This window comes from Pezoporus flaviventris, unplaced genomic scaffold, assembly GCF_033815535.1.
Source record: "Pezoporus flaviventris isolate CSIRO_AGI_PZ_B2104156 unplaced genomic scaffold, CSIRO_AGI_Pfla_v1 ptg000007l, whole genome shotgun sequence".
In the NCBI taxonomy this organism is placed as follows: Eukaryota; Metazoa; Chordata; class Aves; order Psittaciformes; family Psittacidae; genus Pezoporus; species Pezoporus flaviventris.
In genome coordinates, this window is record NW_026892555.1 from 9571022 (window position 1) to 9585727 (window position 14706).

Genomic DNA, 14706 nt, shown 5'->3' on the forward strand with positions numbered 1-14706 from the left:
GTCAAAACCTCACTTCTCAACTTCCACACTGTGCAATAATTATTTTGCTAATCACAGGCTGCTCTGTGCTCTTCAACATGAATCATTATTATTAGAGCTGGCTCAGCTGCAAGCCCGCCTGCTTTCCAAACACACAGCGCTGGGCTCAAGAAGAGGGGCACAGGGTTTAATCTTTAACTGGCTGCAGCGTATGGCAGTGAATGGCATTCTGTCATGTAATTTCTCTCAACGGGAAAAATAACATCTTTCGGGAGGTTTTCCATTTTGAGTTAGCACAGAATCGCCACAAAAAGAAAAAAGGCTGGGTAAGGCAACATAACACATACTATGGCCTTCTTTCAATTCACCAGCTATATTTATCTCTCTATGGCAGCCTAGAAACATATTTCACTTAGAAAAACTTTTCAGCTGCTTAAAAGAGACACTCAAGTAGCAAAGGCCACACACTTAGATACTGAACAGGAGAAAAAGAGATTTATTTGTGTAGATGCTGTAAACTAGCTGAAATCTGCCACCTACAACTCAACACCAAGCCCTCCACTGGGCAGGCATGACTTGGGTACAAGCCAGCCTCAGCTTGGCATGTTTTGGTAGAAAACTGCTCATATGATCTGGCTACTTTTTAGCCATCGATTTCACCTTCAACCACCTTTTTTTTCATCTTAAACATCTGCCTTTGACCAGGGCCAGAGGCAGCATGCTGCCTCAGAAAAACATTAGCATTTGACCCAGTATAGCAAGTCTACCGCACTAGAGTCCAAACACGTGGGACCAGCAGCACCACAAGCCTCACCATTGAACCCGGGACACCCAGCATGGTGTCAGTTCTACGCTAAGTAGAACTGGCGTTAAAGAAAAAAGCTGTCTGCCAGGCAGCCTCAGCCATGACCTGCTCCTTATCCTTTCCATGGCAAGGTCATCTGCATCCCCAAGTCAACCAGTGTCACTCAGTGTCTGCAGTTACCACAGAAGTTGAGGTGCTACGAACGTGTGTGATGGACTGACAGTACCAAACTTGAGAGTGGATAAACAACCCATTCCCAAGGCAAATTAAACCAGGGGAAAAAAAGTCCCATTTGGGTGTGCAAGGGAAACAGGATCAGGCCCAAGTGTCTTGAAAATAGCAACACACCCTAACAATTGGCACTAGATGGTCCTTGGGTGCAAGGGTCATCAGCAGGATCAGGTTATGAGCCTGGCCTGAAATAGCCCATGCCCTGAGGGCTGAGAGGCAAGGGGGAATGGCACGGGACTCACATTTATGAATGCGGTCTGCACTGAAGATGGGAAAAAAAAAGAAGAAAGAAAAATGAAGAGTCATCCTGAACGAAACACGACACTGAGTGTTCACATTTCACATAAGCAGCGTCACATATTGCCATCAGGGGACAGGCTGGAGTTTGAGTTCTGTTTATTTACCTTGATGACATTCCTTATAATTCTCTGTTCAGGTTACATCTTTCCAAAAAAGAAAACAAATCTTTCCATATATCCAAAGAAAAGTCCCCTCCACAGATGCATTTCCTTGAACAGACCTCACCCAACCTGACCTCTGTGGAAGACAGATTCAGGAACTGCCACCCATTGAAGAAACCAATGCCACAAACCGGGGCTGGGAAGCATCGTATTTCCAGCATGGGAAATGCAATGCTGAGTCCTGGGATTTTGGGGGGAAAAAGGAGAAAAAAAAAAGCTGTGCAAGCAAAGCCACCCAACCAACCGGCTTGCTGCAAGGCTGATGTGGCCAAGAATAAAATGTCTGCTGTCAAGTGATATTGAGCGTGGTCTTCAGATCGCCAGCATCAAAGCATTTCCTGATTTCAGATCCCTCTGTTTCTATAACTGGAAGCAGTCAAAACACTCGGCTTTATTGTCTGCAAGTCAGACCCCTAAAAGATGCTGTGCTTCATTCACAGCACTCACTGCCTGCACAGAAGCAGGAAGCACTGTGCAGGATGTGCCCACAGCTCCATTTAAAAGCCCCGCTGCTCGCACTGCTGCCTGCCTCCTCTCTCTCCAGGCAGCATTTTCTTATGGGGATGGGAATTGCTTGAATCCAGCCATCACTGATGCACACACAAATCTGCCTGCTCAACTGGTCGTGCACCCAAGAGGCACCAAGGCATAGCAGCCCTCGCAGGACCATGACAAACTGAAGCCACATCCCTCTGGAGAGTAGAAACAGGGTACAAGCCAGGTGGAAAAGCCCTGAGCTTGCAGGAAGCCAGAAGGTTACTAAAATTAGCAGCAGGAAGGTAAGAAAGGTAACAGCAGGGATGCAGAGCCTGGGCTTGGAGTGCAGACTGCAGCCACCAAGGAAGAATTATCACTGAGCCTGGGATGCAGGGGAGGAGCACCATGACCATAAGTCCTAGTTTTATTCTTAACCATCAGATCTAAGAACCATCTAGCTGGCCACACCAGCCGCAACCCAGAGCAGGCGAGGGAAGCCGGAACTGTCAGTTTGAGACTCATTTAGAGAGACGGGAAATGAGAGCAGGTCCAATTCCCTTATTCCTTTTTCTTTCAGTAAGGGGCACAGCTGCCTTTTGGGGCACTCTCGAGGTGTGCAGAGATGCTGACAGGGGGCTTGGCCAACCTGCCCCAGTGAGGTGAAGGAGGTGCAAGGCAGAAGAGAAACTATAAACTGACTTGGAGTAGAAATGTGGACAATAAGGTAAAGAATGGAAAACCAGAACAGGAAAGAAAGGGAAAAGAAGGTAATTAAAAAAAAAAAAAAAAGGAAATGTGCCTATAAAAAACACCACATAAAACTCAAATGTGAAGTGGAACAGAAAAAGAGAAGTGGAGGGAAACTAGGAGGAGGAAGCAAAGTTAGAGCTAAACAGGCAATGACCCTTTCACACGTTTGTGTAGATACAAAATTACAAATAAAGTTTTTGTGAATATAGATATATACATACATGCACAAGCAGAAAAACCGTGCTGTGCTTTACCTACACTGCTGTAAATAAAAACAAAGACTTCCCCAGCGGCCCCTGGCTCTGACAGGTCAGCAAAGAAAGTTTTCACCTGCAGATGCTTTCTATACACTTCTTGTACCAAGCTGACTCCCACATTTAGTGCTAAATTCAAAGCTAAAATAACACATAAGCCACGTAAGAAAATACACTCTACAGCAGCACGTTTATGGTTATCTTATCTCCATCATGTGCACAGCTATCTACAGATCCCCAGAAGGAATATCAGTGCTAATAATTATTGGCATTACATACAGCACCACCAAGAGCTTGAGACACCAAATGTACCTCTGCTGGCCATTATATAAAAATAGAATAGAAAGGCCAGCCTCTGTCCCAGAGACCCAATGACCTAGGGTAAAACCAAGATATAGATAGAACATACAAGCAAATAAGGCAGGCTGACCAGAGTGGAGCAAAAGATATGCCAGAGGCAACAGCATCTTCTCACCACCATACATGGCAATCCTGGATGGGCAGGCACATCTAAGTCTTGCTTTGGACAGGAAGCTACGAAGGGGTCAACCACAACAGAGCACAAGCAAACACCCACCCATTCCCTGTTCTCCAAAAATCCCACTTAAACCACTAATGGAGATTGTTGTAAAGATCCCCCATTACCGAAACAACCAGTAATAAGTAGTAACCCACATCAGAACCACCACATCCATCAAACCACACAGAGAACAACCCCTAACTAACGAGGCCACAATGTCCATCATAATCTTAACTTTACGATTCCTCTTCTGACTGCTGGTTTGTTTAAATATCACATTTGAGGGCACACAAAGCAAATGGGGACCAAAAGTCATATATGAATTAATTTGGGATCTATGAGCACATCCACAAGGTGATAAAGAAGGCAGCATAATTAGAAAAAATAAATTAACATTTCACACATCTGTGAGATAAACCAGCTTGCTTTGACCTGTTAATATTACAGGGTATTACAAATCTGTCTTGTGGCTGCAGAAAATTCCTGGTAATTAACCTTAGTTTGAAAGGGGTGAAGAGAATAAAGGAAGGGCAGAGTTAAGGATGTCTGGGCACAGATATATCTCAATCTTGCTATTTCATAACTTCTTTTATATTATGAAAAGGCTCAAATCACTGCAGGTAACTGGAACTACAGACAAATGTATTTTCCTCAATGCTCAGTTTGAACACTACAGGAGTCACCAGGTTGTCTTTCAGGTACTGTTCTAAGTGATGAACTAACATCTGATAAATGTTACTTCTCCTCTTTCCTCCAACCCAGCGGTCTTGTTTTGATTGTGTGTTCCTTAACTGTCTTTAAACATTATACAAAATGATGCTATACATTTAGAAAAAGAACCTTCAGTTCAACATACCTTGAACTTGGAGAATAATATGAGGCCTGTGATAGTCCGTTTCTCCTGGGGTTGCCCAGTCCATGTGAAACTGGACTCTTTTAGAGCAGAGCTTCATTTCCTTGCAGAAAGCTAGTACTGTCTTTGGCACAAAGCTTTAAGAAGTCTTTCTGCTAGCTGAAGCAATACAGGGAGCACCCTAAAAAGAGAATATGTATTTCCAATGGAAGCCAGCATAGAAAGACATTGAAAGCTGCCCACGCGATGGCAGAGATGGGCTGCAGCTTTCTGGACTGGTTGGAGCTTACTTCACTTGCAGGCTCCCTACACAGGTATGCCACTGCTGTTGTCAAGCCAACGAATACTGACTGTCAAGTCCAAGACCAGAACTCTCCCAGATGAAGCTACACCTCCTAATCAGAGATCACACCAGAGGAGCTAGAGAAGAGCTGATCACTAGATGAAACCCAAGACTGCTCCTAGCCCACCAACTGAACTGACCAGCTGTGGAAAAGTATCATTAGCCAGCACCACAGCAGTGGCAGACTCTTCAGCCACTTCCTGATTCTCTTCTGCATTGCTGGAGCTCAGAGACCTGCCTCACCAATGAGGCAACAATGTCAGAGAACCCTGTTCCTTGGCAACACCTGCGCTATGGATCATTCTCATCATGGTCACCTGAGCCTGGGTTGCCTGGCCAGGTCACCTACTGCTCCAAGTGAGAAGACCAGTGGGAGGAGGCAACTTCATCACTTCTCCTGTGCTACCAACCACCCCAAAGGGCCCAGACAGATTTCAAGCTCCTTCTTCAGGCGCCACTACGGCCTGCTGCTGTGGAGGGAGGTCAGGAGCCTCTCTGGACAGACCACTGTGCCAGCCAAGCCAGCAGTGATATCACAGCTCCATGCTGCCTTAACACTTGCCAACTTTTAATGAACAGTGAAAACCCTTAGTATGTTCAAATGAAATATTTATGTTATGAGCAGTATTTCATAGGTCTGCAGGCTTTTTCACACCTCAGGGAGGCCTTAAACAGATTTAACCCAGATTTCCAAGACTTTCAAGAAAGCATGGCTCTCGGGATCCCACACACCAGCCCCAGCCCTAATGGCATCTTGTACCTTCACGAGCTTTAGTTGCTTTTCTGCTGCCACAATGGAGACAACTGCATGTTTACATGCTTGACATGCAGATTTTCTAAGAAGAACAAGATACAAGTGTTTGTCACTATGAATATTAGCACTCCTGATGTAATTAGAAGGAGGTGAAACGTATTAGCAAGGCCAACTGTGAGCTCTCCCAATCATGGTGGATAGGCACAAAGAGCTGCAGGTTGTTTAATCCCTCCCATACATTCCCTTCCCATACTGCCTTGCTCCATGAGGAGTATTAGTTATTTAACAGAAGGATGGACAGAGTGAAATGCTATTTATTGCAATTTGTCTCACAAAAGTACCCAAGAAAAATACTTACTAAAAGTTACTATAAAACACCCTGCAAAGTAAGGTCTTTGCTACAAGTCTCTTAGGTCATCAAGATTTACAAGGAAGATAAAAAAGCCTGGTACAAACAGTGGTGTACAGGCTACACCACCAGGTAATATAATGTTATACCTTATGCTAATGGACATCTTGCGCTCTGAACAGGCTACAGCCTGACTCAAAGATATTTACACTCAAGTTACCACCTAGTAACGTGTAAAACGGACCTGATACATTTATCTTTAAAATCAGAATTTTAAGATTACTGCAAACTTCCCTTCCCCTTTTCCTCCTCCATATGAAGAGTGGCCATCAATGCTGCTATGGAAGATAAAAAGCAGCTAGACTCACATTTATCTGTCACACTAAGCTGGGAACTAAGGAAAGTCTTACTTGCAGACTTTCAACACTTCCACTTCCAACATACAGCTACTTGGTGAGGAGCTTTTAAAACCTTTTTTCCTCTCTAGCTGCGCTGGTTGCAGCCACCAGACCTCCCCCTCAAACACTGCAGCCTACGGAAGTCACTGTTGCCATTTCTGACCCTGTCAAGCAGACTTTCAGAACCTCAACCATCCCTGTGAAGATCTCAGGGTCCACCTGACATCAGCGCTCTGATGCTGTCCTATGCTGCAAACAACCATACAAGAGACAACATCTGCCCCAACGTGTTTGCAGGTGAAAGAGGAAAGAAGAGAGGAAAGGGAAGGAGTAGAAATGGCTTGCTGAGGGCAAAGCCCCCAAATCCTACCCATGAATGAGCACTGGGAACTCCACCAACTCTCCAAGCCACTCATAACAAGCAGGACTAGTGGGTCTTTATACTAATTAACCAAGGTAAAGAAAACATCTCAAGATGAACTTCTCACTGCTTCTGTGTCTCGGACTGCAAAGAGCAACATCTTCCTCCCCCTCTGAACCTTCTCATCTTAATCACATTTACTCATGCTGTGCATTCACAAAAGCTGGGCCTCCTTCCATCTTGTTCTACAAACAGAGACTTGGAGCTCAGCTTTCCAGTTTTTTCCCGTTACCACAGAAACATAGAAGTGCTGGTGGGAAGAACCCTCTGGGGTCTCCAGTCCAACCTCCCAGCTTGTAAAAAAGGCTAATTATTTTCCTCTGTAACATCAAACACGTGTACTTTTTTGTTAGTATTTTTATATAACCTAATATCAGCCTTTTTAACATTCAAGAAGAATGTAGAGCTTTGCCCAACCCACCCCCAAAAGCAAACTGAGGAGAACCAGAGCCAGATGGGCGATACCTGGAAATCAAATGATCCAGCAATTCATACAGCAAACACGATCATCTGAAACCCCTGAGCAGCATCTCAATTGCCTGTGCTGCAGCACAAAGCTCTTGGCCTTTGTTCCCATCATGACCATATCTAGGACATGTCTAGGAAAGTGTATTTATTTCAGACTTTCCTACTCTTATGAAGAAGGGAAAAAAAAAACCAAACAAACAACCCATTATTATGTAAATAGAGCAGGAAACATTACTAAATATTTCCAGAAGGATGTATGGTAGCTATTAGCTCTGCATGCTAAATTACAGGACACTGAACTGATAGGTGTGATACCTATTTACAACACCAGTTGAAGCATAAAGGGATTTTGGTACATCACAGCTAGAGACTACTCTAGTATGAATGCATTAACATATAATAAGCTTTAGGTCTCCAACACAGTTAATATAATGATAGTGATGATGATAATAATAATAATGTTACACAACAACAGTAATAACAGTAATAATAATAATAAATAATAATATTACCAAACTTTAATATTAGCAAAGAAAGGCCCATGCTAGGCCTTTTTCAACACAGAGGAGATGTAACAAAGGGCTCAAGCACAGCCTGGGCTTTGGCCATAGCTCGACAACACAGATGCTCAGGCATGCGCTCACAGCTGCTGTTTCTACTATGTAAGCCAGCACACACAGCATCACGTGTACATCAGCACTGCATCACTGCTGGGAACAGAGATACCTGATACAACACAGAGCTGCAAGGACACGGCACATGGCTGAAAGCTGGCCAGGAAAAGCCACCTTTCCTATACCTACACAGGCCGTAACCCTCCAGCCTCTTGCAGTACTCGTTCCTTGCACAGCCTGCAAGCCCCTTCCACTTACGCATTTGGCGCTCACTCCTTACCTGGGCAGGGAACTGCACAAGGCAATGCAATGCATTTTATTTTGGCTGAGATTTGCTCAAGGGACATTTTCAAGGAGAGATGTTTGCAGTATGATCAAATCTAGGCGTCAGAACAGGAAGTGTTAAACAGGAGTCACAAGTTATTGCCTTTTTTAAAGTAAAAATTCTCCTAAGTTACTGGCAATAGCTCCCCAGCCCTGGCTGAGATTTATGCAGGACCTCACAAGATGTTGCCCCTACAGCACTGGTGAAAAGATCAAAGTTTTAGTTCTGATTAAGAGGAAAATAGGCAAGCAATCTCTTAAATCCAGATTCTGGGATTTGAGGAAAAGCACAAAATGACCTGAGACTCAAGGCAAGCAGTCCAATAGCACTCAGAGAAAGCCAGGGAGAAGTGGACTGGACAATACAAGCTGGATGAAAGGAAGACAATAGTGGGTGCTTAGGACTAGACTGAAGTTTTCCATGTTAAAATCCCTGCACTGGTCTGCTTTAGAGAGTGGGGCTTCCCAGCACAACCCGCATTGTACTGAGGGCCTCCATAATAAACTATGTAATGAGATGTGGTCTTGCCTCTCCCACCACCTCTGCACTCCACTTGCCCCTAAGGAAGCAGTCTGCAGGTCTGCTATTGCAGTACACGCATCTGTACCCAAAACAGGGACAGCCTTTGGGGGTTTCCTTTAGGCTTCCCTGCCATCCATTTGTAGCCCCAGCACCCCACTTGTAGATGAGAACACCAGTGATGCCATCCTCTCCCCTCGGGAAGCTCACAAAGTCACCTCTTGGCCTCACACACGTTTTGGCATCGGGTATTCCTGACTGAGGCATGCAAAAGAGGTGACATAACGCTGTCTTCCAAACCATATCATGGCAATGTCACTCCCCCATGCAAAGGCACAGTCCTCCCAGGGCTTTAGGTTGCTATTTCTTATCAGGGTGGTTTGCAAGACCCATCTCCAACAGCACAGGTTGGCTCCTAACACCTGCACAGCCCAACATTATAGCGGGGTGTCATGGTCAAACATCCCTGCTTCCATCAAGGGACTTCCTAGTGAGCTGATTTGCAGGAAACTACCCAATAATTTTTATACAAAACTTCTTCTACTGCTTTTTCTAACTCAAATGTTAAGACAGAAATGACTGAGAAAATCTGCCCCTTTTCTTGGCAATTTGTTCCAGTGGCTAACCACCCTTGCCATTAAAGACCTGTGCCATAATTTCTAATATGAATTATCTGCCAAGCACTGGTTACAGTTCTGCCTGTCACTGCTGCATTCGAGAACCCTTTAGTGCCTGATGTACTATACCAGCATCAATTTACACATCATTTTTCCTTCCAAGTGATGGGGGATGCAACTGCAGTATCTGCTGACAAGTATAACGTATTCAATAGCAGTGAAGATATGACTGCACAGGCATCAAAGTGGGTGGGACAAACCTGTCTGGAAACCCTGTGTGGTAGTCAAACAGACCCTGATTTGCAGGATACAGCTCCACATCAATATTCACACCTGTACCTTGAATTCACATAAAGAATGATGCCACCCAGGGATGCATGAAAAAAGGCATTTAGGTGTTGTACAGATGCGGATGCTTGCAAACCACACAGACTGTTCCGTGTGCCCAGCCGATGCCTGTGTTTGTGCCACCCTTCAAACTGCTGTCTTCTGCTGAGTGGAGCTGATGTGCCACGTAATCATATTGCTGCTTCACATCTGTCACCCTTGGAGCAATGGGAAGAAAGCACCACCAGCAAGCCCTGTCCTAAACAACCTCTGTCACTAGCCAGAGAGAAAACAGGAAAAACTCAAGAACACTGCTTTATCACAAAACACTGTCCTCCACTGAACTGTACCAACAAGGCAAGCAAAGAGCAGGCATTGCACCTCCAGGTATAAATAAACCATGTGCAATCGTACAGCTGTAGTACTTGCCAGGGCACTAAGCACTTTGCTGCATAAGAAGACGGACCGGCTCAGGCACAGATGCAGACGTGATGAGGGAAAACGTGCCCCATGCAAAATGCTCATGTGTCCAAAACACAGATTATGTCTTTACTCCCTCCTCACTCCTCATAAATATCACCAGGAATCATGCAGTTGTTCAGTACTAAAGCTACCGGCCAGCAAGGAGACAGAAAATAACACACCGTACTCCTAAAATAGCTCTGTATCACCTTGCTGCAAGCAGGCGAAAGCTTCCTGACCAGGTATGCATGCATCTTCCTCTCTGCTAGCTCAGTCTGCAGCTCTGCACCCTTCCTGGCTCACAGGACCTCTGACCATGCCACCACCCCCTGCGCCAGCAGTGAGGGGTCAGGGTGATGTGCCTATCACCTCGGCCTCTCCAGCAGTAACACACTGAGACCAGTGCAGAGGCTCCACTGGGGCTCTGATGGACCTATTTTATTGCTGAACTGATGGATACACAGCTGCAGGGCACTGCTCTGAGCTGCAGTGCACTGCAGCACGGGTACCTGTCACAGCTTTCACTAAATCCATGTACCAGGAGCAAAAGACAAACCCTCCGTATTCCTGCAAGCAACAGAAACACCACCCAGGTCACAAAAAGCATCATTTCCCTTCCCATGGCCTGTCAGCACTATTATCGATATACACCAACGGAGGGGGGGGGGGGGGGGGGGGGGCGGGGGTGGAAATGTATTTTTTCTTATTAAGATGTCATACTTGAAAGCCCTAAACTGCAATTCCTAGCAGAGCTGCACCAGCATGATTACAGAAAAAGCCTGAAGAGAGAGGCCTGTAGGAAAACAGTGATACAGTAATAACCCACTAAACTAAAAGGTTCAGCTAAAAGGTGACAGATGAACACAAGATACACTGTTAAAAGTATACAGATACAGAGGTTTTTATCCCTAGCCTTGCTCCATGGCATCGGCATTATCGGTCACTTCACCTGACAGTAATTCTTCGCATAAAAGTTACCAAAAAACACGCAGCCCAGAAGCATAAACCCTCTTTGTAAAGCGTTCTGGTTAAAAACAAGACGATACAGCTCGACTCCGGCAAAGAATTAAGCATAAACTCAAATATCAGCAGATTAAGTCCTTAATCAAACCAAAACCCACGCTTTGGTTCGGCGGGGGCACGGAGGGAGAACACCACGACTGCAGAGCTGCACAAGTGCAGCGACAACTCACCATCGCCTCTGAAAGCCACCAGCTCCCACTAAAGTTACATTCCAAGCATGCACGTTCACCCAGGGAGCCAATATCCCTTTTTATAAACTAATTCAAACACACAATTCATTCCTGCAACAGATGGGCCTGCAAGGGCAGTGGGCCCGAGCCCTTCCTTATTTTCGCTATTGCAGAGCTGCTTGACGTGTGGACATCAGCGGGCAGATGCAGAGGATGCAAAATCGCCCAGGCAGAGCTGGCAGCAGCCAGACCAGCCAGCCCCTCTCCCAGGAATGCCAGATGTACAGATGCAGAGTGGATTTTATTCCTACCAGGTATAGAGGCATTCCCACTGGCTGACAAACTGCACCTGTACAACTAATTGCCTTAATATAACTTAAAATACACAAAGGCACATTCAGATCAATAGGAATTATAACAACACTAACCTAGCTGTAAGCCCAACTCATGACCTAATGCTATGAAAGATAGAAAAGGGAGAAGGGAAAAAAATAAATAAAGGAGCATTTCTAAAATGATGCAAAGTATGTATAAGATCACATGAAACTCCCTGGGATGTGAACTGGCATTTATCAGGGATATGCAGCACCCAGCACAAAAGAGCATCTGACTGGTCCACGTGCTCGGAAAATATACATATTTATGAAATCATTTAAAAAATCCCAACAGAAAGGAAACTGGATGTTTATGAGACATGACTGAATATCAGACTGTATCCTTGTTTCCTATAGTGATGTCAGTGCTTCGGAGCTAGGTATTTTTTTAATATCCTCATATTTTACATTTATAAGTGCTCTTACAATTAACCAGACCAGCTGGCACAGAATGACATTAGTGAGGCTGTAATTCTGCTCTATGAAGAAATAAATACTCCCATTTCAGAGAACCATAACCTGTACATATTATGCACTTCATACTTAGCAATGGTTAATATGTTCCAATATACCTCCAGAAAAGCTCTTTTGTTCCAAATCAATAACTTATATAATGTCTAGTTTTAAACATCTTAGTAAAAAGGAACTAGTGTGGGTTCACCACTCACTGTGTCTGACCATATACATGGACAGGCAAACATGTCTAAACTTGTCAACATGATCAGGATTAAAAAGGTCCCACTGAAGGCCTCCAGCATCTTTCAGATACAGTTATTGGTTCCGCTGGGATTTCTCCACTCAGTATTTTAAGATGCAACAACCAACAGTTTAATAGATGGAGACCAAAGTCCTAAAGCACACAATGTCAATAAAAACATCCTAGCATTATTTATATATATATAAAAATGTGGCCTTTTAAAGTTCTACTTGGAAAATCCAGCATTTTAAGGAAAAAATGGCCTAATAATCCCTTTGTAGAAACGGTCTTTGGAGCCTCCATGGAATCTTTGCTTTTCATTCTTCAGGCCCTCGTGCTTCCCAGATCTGAACCCCAAGGCCCGCACCAACGACGGCCCGAGCGGAACAGCTCGCCTCTGCACATTAAGAGCTCCATTCGCCCCGCATACACACGCAGGCAGCAGCAGACAGCTGAGGGCCGGCTCCGCACGCAGCCCCGCGCCTCGGCCTGCGCGCAGCGCGCATTTTCCGCGCAGTTGCAGCGGGTACAAACAAACACCATCCCCCCCGACACCGGTTTGTCCCTAGGCCAAGGGGGGGGGGGGGAACACCCATTAACACACAGACCCCACGTCCAGGCGGAGGGGGGGAAGTCACACTGCCCCGTGTCATTTCGGATCACGGCAAGACCCCTAACACCGCCGCCCCTCACCGCGGCCATCTCTTTACGCTGGAAGGCATCCCGAAGCCCTTCGCCTCCCCATCCGCACGGATTTCGGCTGGCAATCGCTATTTTTAGCCCACCGTCGACCCAGCGCTTTTAAAATAAATAAATAAATACAGAGATGGGATGAAATTAAATCTTTTCTCTCCCTTCCCCCCCCACCTCCCACCCGCACGAACCCCCGCGCCTAAGCTGTGAACTCCGCCGCGACCCGCAAGACCACCGGGAGACATAAATAATAAAGAGGCAAAGGGGGTAAATAAACAAATACCCCCCAACCACCACGTAACCGACCTCCCCCTACACCGCCCCCCCCACCTCCGCCGGCGGCTGCAGCCCCGGTACTCACCGCGCCGCCCTGCCAGGGAAGGGGAGCTGCGGGCCGGGGCCGGGGCCGCGGAGCAGCGCGCAGGGACGCGGAGCGGCCGCGGGCCCCGCTGCCCATGTGCTCGCCGGAGCACGCGCTCGCCTCAATGGAACGTTGTGCTGGCGAGCGGCTCTGTGACGTCACCGCCCCCCGCCGCCGGCGGCCGCAGCCCGGGGCAGCGCGTTAGAGACCGCCCCGCGATACCGCACAGCACCGCACAGCACAGCACGGCACGGCACAGCACAGACCTGCACCAACCCACACAGCACAACACCGACCCGCACAGCACCGACCCGCACTGACCCACACAGCACAGCACCGACCCGCACAGCACTGACCCGCACAGACCTGCACCGACCCACACAGCACAGCACCGACCCGCACAGCACCGGCCCGCACAGCACCGACCTGCACTGACCCACACAGCACAGCGCCGACCCTCACTGACCCACACAGCACAGCACCGACCCGCACAGCACCGACCCGCACAGCACCGACCCGCACAGCACCGACCCGCACAGCACCGACCCACAAAGCACAGCACCAACCCGCACAGCACCGACCTGCACAGCACCGACCCGCACAGCACCGACCCGCACTGACCCACACAGCACAGCACCGACCCGCACAGCACCGACCCACACAGCACCGACCCGCACAGCACCGACCCGCACAGCACCGACCTGCACTGACCCACACAGCACAGCACCGACCTGCACAGCACCGACCTGCACTGACCCACACAGCACAGCACCAACCCGCACAGCACCGACCTGCACACCACCGACCCGCACAGCACCGACCTGCACAGCACCGGCCCGCACACCACCGCACACCACCGACCTGCACAGCACTGACCCGCCCCGCACTACTACACAGACCCGACCCGACCCGCACCGAACAGCGCCGACCCTACCCACACCGAGCTCCTGCAACGCACAGCACCGGTCCGCACACCACAGCACTGACACGCACAGCACCGCACCGACACTGTGCTCCTGCACCGCACAGCACAGCACCGATCCGCACCGCACAGAACAGTATAGGACAGCACAGCACCGACCTGCACAGCATAGCACCAACCCGCACCGCACAGCACAGCACCAACCCGCACCGCACAGCACAGTACCAGTCCACACAGCACCGCACTGATGCACACTGCACTGCACAGCACCACACCGATCTGACCCGCACCGCCCTCCTGCACCGCACCAACCTACACTTCACAGCACAGCACGGGCCCACACAGCACTGCACTGACCCGTCCCACACTCCTGCACTGCACCGACCTGCACTGTACCGTGCTTCTTCCCGCACCACACAGCATCACACTGCACCACCCTGCACTGCACCCAGCACACCCCCAAATACTTCAAATAATTGAAATCTGTACAGATATATGCAGATAAATAAACCTGATTGGGTGGCAGTGGAGCCCCATAG

At 47.6% G+C, this 14706-nt stretch overlaps 1 long non-coding RNA gene across 1 annotated transcript in view; it reads right to left on the reverse strand.

Moving 5' to 3' along the window:
* The window catches only part of LOC133266298 (uncharacterized), a 131059-nt gene extending 117694 nt beyond the window's left edge, over positions 1-13365 (reverse strand). The window contains exon 1 of the long non-coding RNA XR_009742307.1: positions 13246-13365. This is a non-coding gene — a long non-coding RNA (uncharacterized LOC133266298). The remainder of the gene's footprint in view (positions 1-13245) is intronic.
* Between the last annotated feature and the right edge of the window lie 1341 nt (positions 13366-14706).